The sequence below is a fragment of the Macrotis lagotis genome, chromosome 7 (genome assembly GCF_037893015.1).
Source record: "Macrotis lagotis isolate mMagLag1 chromosome 7, bilby.v1.9.chrom.fasta, whole genome shotgun sequence".
Taxonomy (NCBI): Eukaryota; Metazoa; Chordata; class Mammalia; order Peramelemorphia; family Peramelidae; genus Macrotis; species Macrotis lagotis.
The window spans coordinates 200,466,468-200,479,608 of NC_133664.1; the positions used below are offsets into that span (position 1 = coordinate 200,466,468).

Genomic DNA, 13,141 nt, shown 5'->3' on the forward strand with positions numbered 1-13,141 from the left:
ATGGATACAAAGCATATGATAGCCCATAAAACATTATATAAATGTGAACTATCTCAGTTGCTTCGGTTATATGCACCGTTGCACCCTGTATACAGTCCAGATAAACAAGAACAAGGCTCCTCTGCATCAGGTCACTAGTAAATCTCAGCCCATCTATCCTCCCCTCTCCCTCCTCCCCTTGTCAAGCCTTCTGTACTCCTCCCAGGCTGGACCTGAACTGTGAATTTATCTCCAAACAAACCAAACCTTGCCCTGGTGGGTCTCAGAAGACCTCTGGAAAACAGCCTCCAAGATGGTTGACAAAGTCCTCAGGGATCCATGCTTCCCAGTTTTGTAATGTGGCTAGATCAGAACTCTTTTTTCTCTGAAGTGTCTGGTCATTAAGCAACCCAAAAACCTGGCTCTTTATGCAAAAGGACATAAGTTAAAATATTGACGTCAGTCAGAGCATCTCCCACCCACATCCACTATAGCCAACCTGCTTCTAGGGGGAATTGGCCTCCACTTAATTGCCAGAAGAAAAAAAAAAAACAAACAATGGAAGGAAATGGTATTAGACACCCCACAGTGCTGATAAGACTTTGAAGAGTGGTGGGAACCCTCATTGGCAAGGCTCTTAATAAGCTAAACTTGGCCTCTCCATCCTTTTTGTCTCCTGAAAGAACTTTAAAAAGGAGAAAGTAAGAAAGCAGGCAATGCCCAGGCAGAACCAGAGCATCAGGTCAATGCCACTACTTCATCTGGCTACTGGCCATGGTAGGGCCATGGGTTTGGTGGGAAAGAAAACAGAGACCAGAGCCAATTTTGCAGCTGTGTTCTGGGGGAAGTAGCTCCCTGACCTCTCCACCCTACCTTCTCCACTCCTCAACTGCACGTCCCAATCACCAGAAATTTATGTATAATTTTGTGAAGCTTTCCCAGGAATGAAATTCAGCAAAATTAAGAGAAGCCATTTGGTGCAGTGGAAAGAATGTTGTATTTGAAGTCAGAGACCTGCATTCAAATTTTGATTCTTCTGCTTACAAGACATTTTAAGTAAGGATTGTCTAGTCAGACAAAATTAAACATTTTTCCAGTGTTGTCCATCTTCCCTCTTAGCCTCATGTATCTTCTCCTTCCTTTCTTACCATCTCTTTATGTTCCATTCCCTTGGTGACTCAGAATCAGTGAAATAGCTCCCCAGTTATGAAGGGCTAGCCAATAAAGCTGAGAAACCTTCACAGAATTTGTAGCTTGAAGAGACATTTAAAGATCATCAAATTCAGTCCTTTCAGTTTATAGATAAGGAGACTTGAGGCCAAGAGAAGTAAACTGCTTTGCTTAAGGTTACTCAGCTAGTCAGTTCAGTCCTTTTAATCATTCAGTCATTCTGCTTAACTCTTCATGACTCCATTTCAGGTTTTCTTGGAGAAGACCCTGGAGTGACTTAGTTTCCTTCTTCAGCTCATTTTAAAGATGAGGAAGCTGAAGCAAACAGAATTAAGTGACTTGTTCAGGGTCACACAGCTAGAAAGTATCTGCGGTTGGATATGAACTCTGCAAGATTAGTCTTCCTCATTCCAAGTCCAGCACTATCCATGGCATCACTTAACTGCCCCAGAATTCAACTTTCCTAACTCCAAAATAGATTCTCCCAATGCAACCGTCCTCATCCGTATCCTGGAGAAGATAACAACAACTGCCTCCCAGGGTTAGTGTGAGGATCAAAAGAGATAATAATTGAAAAGCACTTAGCACAAAGAAGCACTGTATAAATATTAGCTATTACCAAACTTCATCTACTGTTAACAGCAGAATTTCAAACACCTTGAAAGGCACAGTAACAAAGATAGTTTTGGTTGGGGGAACCCAATCAGTTTTACCCAATTCTATTCAAGTCAATTTATTCAATGCAAAATATTATATATGAGGAAAATGAGAAAAAAATTAATTTAATTAAGATAAGATCTTTGGGGCTGCTAGGTGGTGCAGTGTATAAAGCACCGGCCCTGGAGTCAGGAGTACCTGGGTTCAAATCTCAGACACTTGATAATTATCTAGCTGTGTGGCCTTGGGCAAGCCACTTAACCCCATTTGCCTTGCAAAATCCTAAAAAAAAAAAAAGATAAGATCTTTGCCTTCTTGGAGCTCACAGTCTAGTAGAAAAAGGAAACATGTATATACCATTAACAGATATGACTATTGTTGCATGTAAATCTATAAGCCATTCCCTCTCACTTCTCTGGGTGTTCAATGCTTGACTTCATGAGCCTTTTCTTATTTAGGGGGATTTCAAGGCTTATATCAACAGACTCTCAAATACCAAGGCCTTCCAGGCTATCAGATCTGTACCTTTACATCAACTGGACAATACACCATTACCCATAATGATTCTACTGCCGTGATAGAGAACTCTGAAATTCCTGGTCCTAATCACAATTTTCACCTCAAATTTCTAAGAACTATTCTTTATCTTCCCTGAGGTCTGCAATCACTTCACTCTGTTCCCCAACATTTGTTGAATATATCCACTCCAAAAAAATGATCTAATCTCAATGGGGACCTCATCACTGCGTAATCAATCATACTTTCACTCCTCCCTTGTTGACCCTCTTATCATGTTCCCCACCTGACTGTTCAAAACATTCTCAAGTTTTACCTACATCTGGACTACTCTCTTCTCACTTGTCTGCCTTAGCATCTCTGGCTTCATCCAAAGCACAGTTCAGTTTCCATTTCCTACAGGAGGCCTCCACTACTTAGTGCCTTCCACCCCTCCTCCCACCCAAATTATTTTGTATTTATGTTTTATTTTTATTTATTTATATACATTTTGTTTTCCTCCAATATAATTACTTGAGGCTAGGAATAAAAGGTAGACCCGTAATTGGTTAAGGGGCAAATAACAAATTTTCCTTTTTAATAAACATGTTGTTTTCCTCCAATAGAGTTCCTTGAGGCCAGGAATAAAAGATAGACCTGCAATTTGTTGGGGGACAAATAAATTTTTAACAATAACATATGTTTTTGCACATATGTTGTTTTCCTCCAGTAAAAGTACTTGAGGCCAAGTATAGAAACTGGACCTATGATTTCATTGGAATAGTAAACTCTCAGATTGGGAAACTCTCTCTACAAATGAAATTTAGAGAGTTGTCTAGAATATCGAGAAATAAGTGCCAAGGACATATATGTCCCAAGGACATATATCTAGAATGTAAAAAAGTCCATCTTCCAAACCTCTACCAAGATAATCAGAAAGTATATGCCTGCTTCTGCTACTCTCCTGCTCACAAATCCTTGTGGTTTCTTCTAATCTTTAGGATAAAATACAATAATAACAACAACAGTTAACTCTTACTTAGAATTTTAAGCTTTTCAAAATGCTTTTAGTATAATTCTCAGTTTGACATTTAAGGTCCTCAATATAGTTTTAGCCCTCAACCTTTCCAGATTTGCCACTTTATTTTCTTTCACATATTCTATCTTCTAACCAAACCTCTTATTTGCTGTCTCCAGATTTGATGCTTCCTGCCAGTAACATGCTAGTAAATGGTAAACAACTAACCCTCTTGGGCTGAGGGGTGGGGGAGGTGAGGGGGTATGTGGCACCCAAGATACTCTTGTGTAATCTCTTGACATTCCCTCCTTCACTTTCTTTTTTAATTTTTTATTCATTTTAAATTTATGAAATAAAACACTGAATTTCCATAACATAGTAAAATAACAAAAAAGATGATTGCTCATGAAACTACAAATCTATTATGCACAACTTACTATTCCTTTTAAATATATAATAAATTTATCGTGTAAATTTCTTTTTTCTTTTTTTCTTCCTTCCCACCCTAGAGATAGCTGCCATTAGACACAAATATATACATATATAAAATCATTCTACATATACTTCTCTTTATCAGTCCTTCTATTTATCAATTTTTCATCACTTTTTTTAAGTCTAGTCCAGGGATAAGCAAAGTATAACCCTGGACCAAATTCAGCTAGGCTCCTGCTTTAATACCACCCCTTAAGAATGGATTTTATATTTTTAAATAATATTTTATTGCATTTAAAAATCATGAAATTCATTCTTCACTCAGCAGACAAAAACAGGCCACTTGCCTGGTCTAGACAAACAACAAAACTATAAATCAGACCCTGATTTGTAGTTGTTTGACAGTTTCTGAGGTGTAAACACTCAAAGAAAATTTAGCAGTCAGCTCTCATGCAGATAGAACTGGCTCTGCATTACCTGTGATAATCTATCTCTCTCTTCTGATGCCTTTTTGCACAGACTATATTTTCCTACCTAAAAAGCATTCCATCCTCTCCTCCACATCTTAGAATTCCTAATTTCCTTGAAAGATCATCCCAGGTGCCACCAATCTTGTATAATCTTTCCTCTTTCTCCTATTTCTTAGGGATCTCTCCTGATTCATTTTCCTTAAATTTACTTCTCTGTTTTACATGTGTTTTCATTCAATGGTATATAAGCCCCATGAGAACAGAGAATGGTTTTTGTTTTCATCTTTGTATCTCCAGCCCATCCACAATCCCTTACATACAGTAGTTGCCTCAGAAGTGTTTGTTGAAACGTTTGATGAATTTTGAAAATTCCCTCCCTTAGAGCACCACCACCTTCCTCCCTATCACACTAGGTTAGTAAAAATCTACTCTACCTACTCTTAAGGCTGGTCCTGAGAAAATTTTTTCATACTGTATAAAGATGACTGGTTTTAGAATCAGAGAATCTGGGTTTGAATTCTGGATCTGGTACTGGATTTGTGAATAAGAGAAATTCACTTAACCTCCTTGAACCTCATTTTCCTCATCTGCAAAATGGGGATAATAATACTTAAACCCTTTAGTTCACACGATCATTATGAGGAAGGTGCTCTATAAACCTTTAACTAAATATACACATAATATATAAATCTAATAAAAAATTATATAAATTATACAAATATACTACAAATAATAACAATATAAATCTTTGTTTATAAAAATATTATATAAATATTATTTATTGATTTTTTCCTTAGACTTTTAAAATTTACCTATACAGCTACCATCACTTTCCATTCCAGGGAAGGGAAGGGAAGGGAAAGATGTTCTAGAATAATAAACTTTACTGGGGTCATTCTCCTTTTCCTACTCCTTCCTTTCCCTCCTATCCTATACCTCATCTACAGCATGAAACAAAAAGATCTAGGTTTAAATCCAGCTTTGATATTTATTAGTTGAGTGACTCTAGACATGTTATTTGATTTCTTTCTCCAGGCCTCAGTTTTCCTCATCTATAAAATGAGGGAATTGGATGAGATAGCCTAGACCAGCTCTGCCATTCTATGAATATTGCAACTTCAAGGGGGCACAGTGTCCTAGAGGAAGATTGAAGTAAAGATTGATAGCAAAGATTGAAGTGGGTTGTTAACTAAGCAGGATGTGTTCACTCCAACACTCTGCTACAACTTGGAGGATTGTTAGGGACAGGAATGGGGGAAGGAAGCAAAGGAAACAGATGGGAGTATCCCTGTCTGGGCGAGTTGATCAGCATAGTGGACACGATGGCGCCAGATTTATTGACAAGAAGCCCAGTTGAGTTATGAGGTCTAGTTTATGTCCAAGAGAAGCTGAGACTAATTCATGAATCCATTGAGTTAGATACTAGGGGAAAAAACCTTAGAAAAATGGGTTTCCAAATTCCCCAGTTCAATCAATTAAGATCAACAAGTATTTATTAAATTTCCCCTATGTGCCAGAAACAATGCTCACTCTGAAACATAACAACAAAAATAAAATTGTCTCTGCCCTCAAGCAGCCGACATTCTGCAATATCACTTTAACAATGAGGAAACTTGGGGGCAGTTACTTGCACATAGCATTAAGTGGTAGAAAGAAGGATTTGAAACCAGCTCTATTTGCTTCAAGTCTAGCACTCTTCATTACATCACATTGTCTCCACAGACAAATGGGAAAGTCAAAGACCATGGGAAAGATTGCTGAGTTCGTGAGAATTTAGTAGCAGAGAACTATAACCAAATCAACATTTTTCTCTCCTTGCAGATTTTTCTCTATTGAAATATGAGACTCATAAGGACTTGCTAAATTTAAAAGACTACATTTTCTAACCATGAGAGTTGAACAAAAATGGAATTGAACTATCTCATACAGTTCTCTTGTCACTAGATTTTTTTCAGTTAAAGACAGATGAGCAATGGGCAACTGCTAAGGTTTCTCCAACTTGCAGATTTTATTCTGTACTCATGTGGCAATGCATGCTGTCCTGAGACTTTTGGAAGATATCCATCTCCTCTTCCTTCCCATCATTTTCTTGCTACAGGAAAGGAGGGAAGTACCAGGAACCAAAAGAATATTAAAAGGGAAAAAAAGAAAGGATATCATGGTATCATAAAAAGTGTTATGTGTAACATTTGCATTTTTACAGGGCCCTTCCAGAGCCAAAACTTTATAAACAGAAAGGAATAAATAATTGTCAAGAAGTGTGTCCAGATGATTGGGAGATTGATTTTTGGACTAGAGTCCAAAAGTAGAGGTTCTTTGATTTCCATTCTGTCTTCTCATAAATCATCTTTACCAAGGAGATCTAATCTCCAAAGAAGAAAACTTCTACCAAGCACATCAAACAGTTTTCTAGGACACCAGAACACTTGACTGTGCTTCAGTGTTGAGTCCCTTTACCAGACTCTTATGTTGAGTCCCACTTCTGCACTCCCTCAATCTTCCCCAGTTGAATGTTGGAGGGATGAGATAAGGATGACAAAGGAGCCAAGTACTCCATCAAGATCTCCAAGTGCTCCGTTTATTTACCAAAACATCAGTGCTTTCCAGTCTCTAATCCACTCCTACTCCCAAGGCACTTAGTAAGATAAGACTCTAGTGTTCAAGGACACCAGGTGAAGATAATTTACAATGCTCCCATACACAGCAGTTCCTAACACTTCAGATGAGGGGGCAGGGGAAGGGAAGATAGGGTAGAATTATGGTTACAGCAAAGTCAGTATTTGACAGTATAGTCATTGTTTCCCCCTACCCTTCAAACACCCACCCCTCCTCTGGAAAGTCCCAGGTGACCTTCGGGCATTTGTCTTCTGGGATTGCCTTGCCATAGTCACCTCAGACCCAAGCTCTGCAAAGATATGACTGAAAACATCAGGCTATCAGCAAAAGAGAAATTTAGCCCTGATTGTCTTTCTTCAGGAAGCCTAGGACTTCTCAAGAATTAAGAGAGGAGGCAGAGGACCCTTGGAAACCTCACCTTCACATCAGTTGTTTCCTCTCCCAACAGTCCTCTCAAGAGGTCTAGTCTAAATTTCCAATTGGAAATAACTATATAATCCCTGTTTAAATTTAAGATTTATTTATGAACTTCTCCTTTGATTCTTGGTCACTGGGGGACCCTGGAATATGGTTTCTTTTCCCAGAAAGTTGATTTGAGTCCAGAACAATGCTGAGGGCATGACCAGTGCATTATGGCTAGTTCTCAGAAAGGGCTTTTTAAAAATGTGTGTGTGTGTGTGTGTGTGTGTGTGTGTGTGTGTGTGTGTGTGTGTGTAGCAGCTAGGTGGTGTACTGGACAAAGAATCGGCCCTGGAATCAACAGGACCTGTTCAATTCTGGCCTCAGACAATAATTACCTAGCTGTGTGACCTTGGGCAAATCACTTAACCCTATTGCCATAAATAAATTTTTTTTAAAATGTGTGTAGACACATTCCAAGGGATCTTCAACTGCTCAAGTGAAAATTCTGAGAATATTCTTTATTTATTGATTGACATAGAAAGGGAAAAGAAAAGAAGCATCATTCACTGGAATGAGCATTGAAGTAGAAACAGATGACTGCATCCAAACCCAGACCTTCCTATCTAATATGATGCAATGGGCAAGTCACTGAATTTCTCTAAACTTCAGTTTCCTCATCTATATAATATTGATGATAATATTTACCCTATTTATCATACAGGATTTTGGAGGAGAAAGTATTTTTAAAAAACTTAGAACATCCTACAAATATGAGTTTGCTGTTACAGGAAGGAAGGAAGGAAGGAAGGAAGGAAGGAAGGAAGGAAGGAAGGAAGGAAGGAAGGAAAGAAGGAAGGAAAGAAGGAAAAGCACATATTAAGTGCTTGCTGTGAGTCAATCACTATGTTTTGTCTTTGGGAATACAAATATCTATCTTCTTTGGGACTCAGTTTCCTCCTCTGTAAAATGAGAGGTTTCAACTAAATGATACCTTTTAGCTCTCACTCTACCCTCTCTTCAGGGAAGCTTGGAATGTTCCTAAAGGTAACTGCTTCTGTGATGTTCCCTAGGTAAGGAAGAAGGTGACAGACTAAATACCAATGCATATGTGTATGTGTATGTGTGATAGGGCAGCTAATTGGCACACTGGCCTTGGATTCAGGAGGAAAGGAGTTCAAATCCAGCCTCAGACACTTGCCACTTAGCTGTGTAACCTTGGACAAGTCCCTGATTGCCTTGCATCTAGGACCATTTCCAGTCATCTTGACTCATATCTGGTCACTGGATCCAGATGGTTCTGGAGGAGAAAGTGAGGCTGGTGACTTAGCACAGCAGCCCCTCACTCAAATCCAATCCATGTGCTTGTCATGGCATCATCTCCCTGATGTCATTGTCTTCTTCAAAACTGAAGGATAAACATTATTATTAAGTTTGTGTGATGAGGAAGAGGAGAAAAAGTCACCATTTAATTGGCACAACAATTGTTATTAACTGAAGTGATAAAACTTATAATATAATCACCAGTGATCTAAACCCAGGAAACAAAAGCTGGATACAATCAAGGCCAGAAGTATGAGAAACAACAAACAACATTTCCAGCAGGAAATAAGGGGGTGGGGGAAGGGGAAGCATCTACTTTGATGGTTCTAGTTCCTGATTAGATCATCGTAATGGAAGCCCTGCAATTGGAGAGCCAAACCCAAATCCCAAGTAAAGGTGGGGGTGAGAAGGGAATCTAGTACTAGTCTGGCTTCAGACTCACCCACATAGACACGATCACCCAGAGGCATGGTGACCAGCATGTCATCCACATTGGGTTTTCCCCACCAGGACTGCAGAGTGGGAGGCGGTCACTTAGCCACAATCATATAGTTACAAAAACACTACTGCTACTACTCATAACTCTTTCAGGGTGCTGGGGATAATCCTGGTGTAGAAAAGATATTACTCAACATAATAATTACTGAGCCCCTACCCATGTGCTTCCCATTTACTCAAAATCAGTTCCCAAAAGACTATTAACTCATATTGAACAATGAAGGAAAAAACTAAAAATATTCATAATGTTTATTCAATAGAAAAAAAGTAAAAATAGTCCTTTTACTCAATAAAAGACAAAAGTAGAAATAATCAAGATATCTTGGTCATAGTCTCCCATCAATGCATGTAGAATCCATGGGGGTTAGTGGGCTCATGACTAGAGTAACTCAAGTCTTGATGTCCTTGTTTATTTCAGGAGAACCACACAAGCCTGCTTCTCTGCTTTTTATTCCTTCCATATTTTTACTACTCTCTTGGGAAAAAACATTCCTCTTTTGTTCTCAAAATGATTCAGCAGTTTCTACCTCTTTTTTGCCTCAACAGATTGCAAAACAGATACAAAGTCTCTGCCCTTTCTTTATCTCCTCAAACCAGAGAGGGCAGTAAACAGCAAGGAAGCAATCTCAGACTATAGAGAGCAATAAGCTCCAATAATTATATACTCCCAGATGCAGGATTCTGCTCTCCTCCAATCAGAAGGCAGCTTGCTTGCCCAAACTTTCTCTAATCAATCATCAAAGCAAAGTCTCTCAATCAGCAGGTTCCCATTCAGGAAAAAAAAATGCTGCAAAACCTGTCACTTTAGTTCCATTGAGTTTTTCTCCAAGCAATTTTTCTTGTAATCTTCTATATTTTTTTATATCTATTTCAAATCAGAGCCCCTAAAAATTAAGATAAAGGTGACTCATGTTTACTTTAAGAAATCTTTTAGGTTGAGTATTTATCCTGCAATTCTTAAATAGCTCAAGTCCCCACTGATGCAGCAAGAGATCATATATATATATAACTTACTCCAAACCTGTTTTCATTTTAGATGGAATCCAGGTGGTTCAATAGAAACAGCTTTGAGTGAGGAAATCCTGAGTTGAAATCTCATTTCAGTCCCTTGCTAGCTGTGTGACCCTAATGCAAGACATTTAGCCCTCTGTTTGCCTGTTTCCTTATCTGTACAATGAGATTAATAATAGCACCTACCTCCCAGAACTGTTGTAAGTATAAAACTAATTATTTATAAAATGCTTGGCACAGTATCTTGCACATATCATACAAATTTTAATTTATATAAATTATAGTATATAAAGTTATATAAATGTTAGTACATGTTATGAATGTTAGTTATTTCTATTATTGTTATCATTATTATTTTCACTGTAACCTCCACCCCTCAAAATTTCCCCAAACCATCACTTCTACTTGGTCCTTTCCAAACCTGATCTCTTAGTTGAATCAGTTCAATTTGAAACTTTATTCTCAAATTCTTCGCATTCTTGATCTATCACTTCTCACACTTTACCAGGTTTCAAACCTTGATTACTCCCATCATTTGCTTTTTCTACTACTACTACTACTACTCCAATGGTGTTTAACTGATAAAGATCGAACTCCTTCGATAATACTGACTGGGTCCAAGACTGATTTCTATTATATGATCTCAACTATGACCTCATGGTAGCTAGACAATCTTTTTTGTTCCTCAATAACTGATATACTATTCCATTCTACCCACTTCCTTCTCAAGCCTCTCACTATACCCTTCCCCAATTTTCTCAGGTGAAAACTTCATATTTTACTGAGAAAATCAAGATCATTTACTTTAAACTCCTTTTCCTCATCTTCCTCTCTTCTCACAACTTCATTCTCCACTGAGTCTACCATCATTCCATTCTGAAGAGTAAATGATCCTTCTCTCCAAGAAAAACCTTTCCATATGTATTCTTGATCCCATTCCCTCTGTCTTCTCCAAAAAATTGTCCTAATTATCATTCTCTTTTTTTCTTTCTTTCTAATAATCTTCAGTATCTCCCTATCTTTGATTCCTTCTCTGATGCATAAAAACATTCCCAAGTGTCTGTCTTCCTTGATAAAAGCTTCACTGGGTCATATCATTCCTAAAATCTTTAAGGACAGGGAATGTCTTTTTGCTCTTTTTGTATGCACTTAAATATTAAAAGGCATCTGCACTCAATATCTCTCGTCTCTCACTTTCATCCCAATTCTCTCACAACTATTCTCTCCAAATTTACAGGAAATTCAGTGCCATATCTAATGGTCTTTCTCAATCCTAATTCTCATGATTTCTTGGCAGTACTTGACTATTGTTCCTGGGTACATTCTGTGTGTTTGTTGGTATTTGTTGTTGTTCATCCTTCATTTTTGAAGAGGACGTCCACTATCTCTATCCTACCACTAGACTGGTGAATGGAAGAAATCCAATTCATGAACAAGTCAGAACATCACCCCATGAAGGTGAAGGTTCTCCTCAAAAATGAAGACAAACAATGACAAATGCAACCTCTACAGCTTCTTTCCTGGTTCCCTCAGATATTAATACCTTATTGTTATATTTGTTTTATGTGTATTTATATATGAACATGTTTCCCCTGAAAGAATATGAGTTTCATGAGGGCAAAAACTGCTTCATTTTTATCTTTAACAATTAGTGTAGTGATTAGTACATAAGAAATGTTTGTTTATTGACTGATTTACTAAAGTTATTTAATAAAATAACAGTGTAAAAGTAGGACTGATTATTTACTTAACCAATCATTCTCGTTCTTGTCTTTCTTTATCAAAGAAGACCAAAATGACATCATCATGTTTGAGACAAATTACAGTGTGTCCTACTGTGGCTGATCAGAACAATACAAGTTTGGAATACTCTGTCACAGATTGGGCACAAATAGTCCATGTGAACATGTGGGCTGGGTATTCTAAACTTAGGGATGTCACGTTTCCTTTGAGCTGCTTCAATTCTACCTTCCTCATAAAATGCAGCACTCTCACTGATGAGGGCACCCCATGCTGCGTGGTCATGTGCCAATGTCTCCCATGCTGTACAATCAATTCTAAAGTTTTTCAATGAGACCTTCAGGTTGTCTTGTATCGCTTCTTCTGACCTTGAGAGCACTTGCCCTGTGTGAGTTCTCCATAAAATAGATTTTTTGGCAAGCATACATCTGGCATTCTAATAACATGTCTAGCCCATCATAGTAACCCTTTTATGTAGTAGCATTCTGTTAGAATGCTAGGCAGTTTAGCTTGAGAAAGGACCTCAGTGCCTAGTATCTTCTGCCAGATTATGTTCAATACCTTCCTAAGACAATATAAACGGAAGTGATTAAGTTTCCTGACATGGTGCTGGTAGACTGTCCAGGTTTCACAGGCATATAGCAATGAGGTCAACACAACGGTTCTGTAGACTCAGTTTGGTAGTCAGTCTAACACCTCTTCTCTCTTTCTTTCAGAGCCTCCCAAATACTGAGCTAGCTCTAGCAATGAGAGTGTCAACCTCATTGTCAATGCATACCTACTTGGAAAGTACACTGCCAAGATAAGTCAACTGATTGATGATGGTCTGTTAAGAACACTATGAAAGTGTTCAGCCCTTCTCTCTAGGATCATGTCCCTATCATTGGATCCATCAGCACTGAGTAGTTGAGATGCACCATATGTCTTTGGCCTAAAAATAGCTTTCAGGGAATCATAAAAGCATTTTGGTTTGTTACGGTCCACATAAAAATTGCATCTGCCTTCTTAATGAGCCAAGAGTCCTGCATCTCTCTTATGCTTCACTTGGACTTTATTTTTGATGGAATTAAATGCTACCTTCTTAGAAAAGGATGAACTATCCTGCTGGTAAACCATATGGAGTTTTCATTTTTCATTTAGCAGTTTCTGTATTTCCCCATCATTTTCATCATACCAGTCTTGGTGTTTGCAAGATTTCTGGTCCAGATGAGCAAATGGAATGCTGTACACCAGATCTCTGAAAGTTGCCCAATCTTTTCTGCTCCACTGTTGCCAATTGTGTTTTGGTTCAATTGGCCCTCCAAGTTAGCGACAAACTGTTCCCACTCAAGCC

The 13,141-nt window shown here is 38.2% G+C and overlaps 1 protein-coding gene across 1 annotated transcript in view; it reads right to left on the reverse strand.

Annotated features, from left to right (window-relative positions):
* Positions 1–430, reverse strand: part of VWF (von Willebrand factor) — a 212,002-nt gene extending 211,572 nt beyond the window's left edge. Inside the window, exon 1 of the mRNA XM_074194426.1 lies at positions 247–430. The gene's annotated coding sequence lies outside the window, so the exon portion shown is untranslated. The remainder of the gene's footprint in view (positions 1–246) is intronic.
* Between the last annotated feature and the right edge of the window lie 12,711 nt (positions 431–13,141).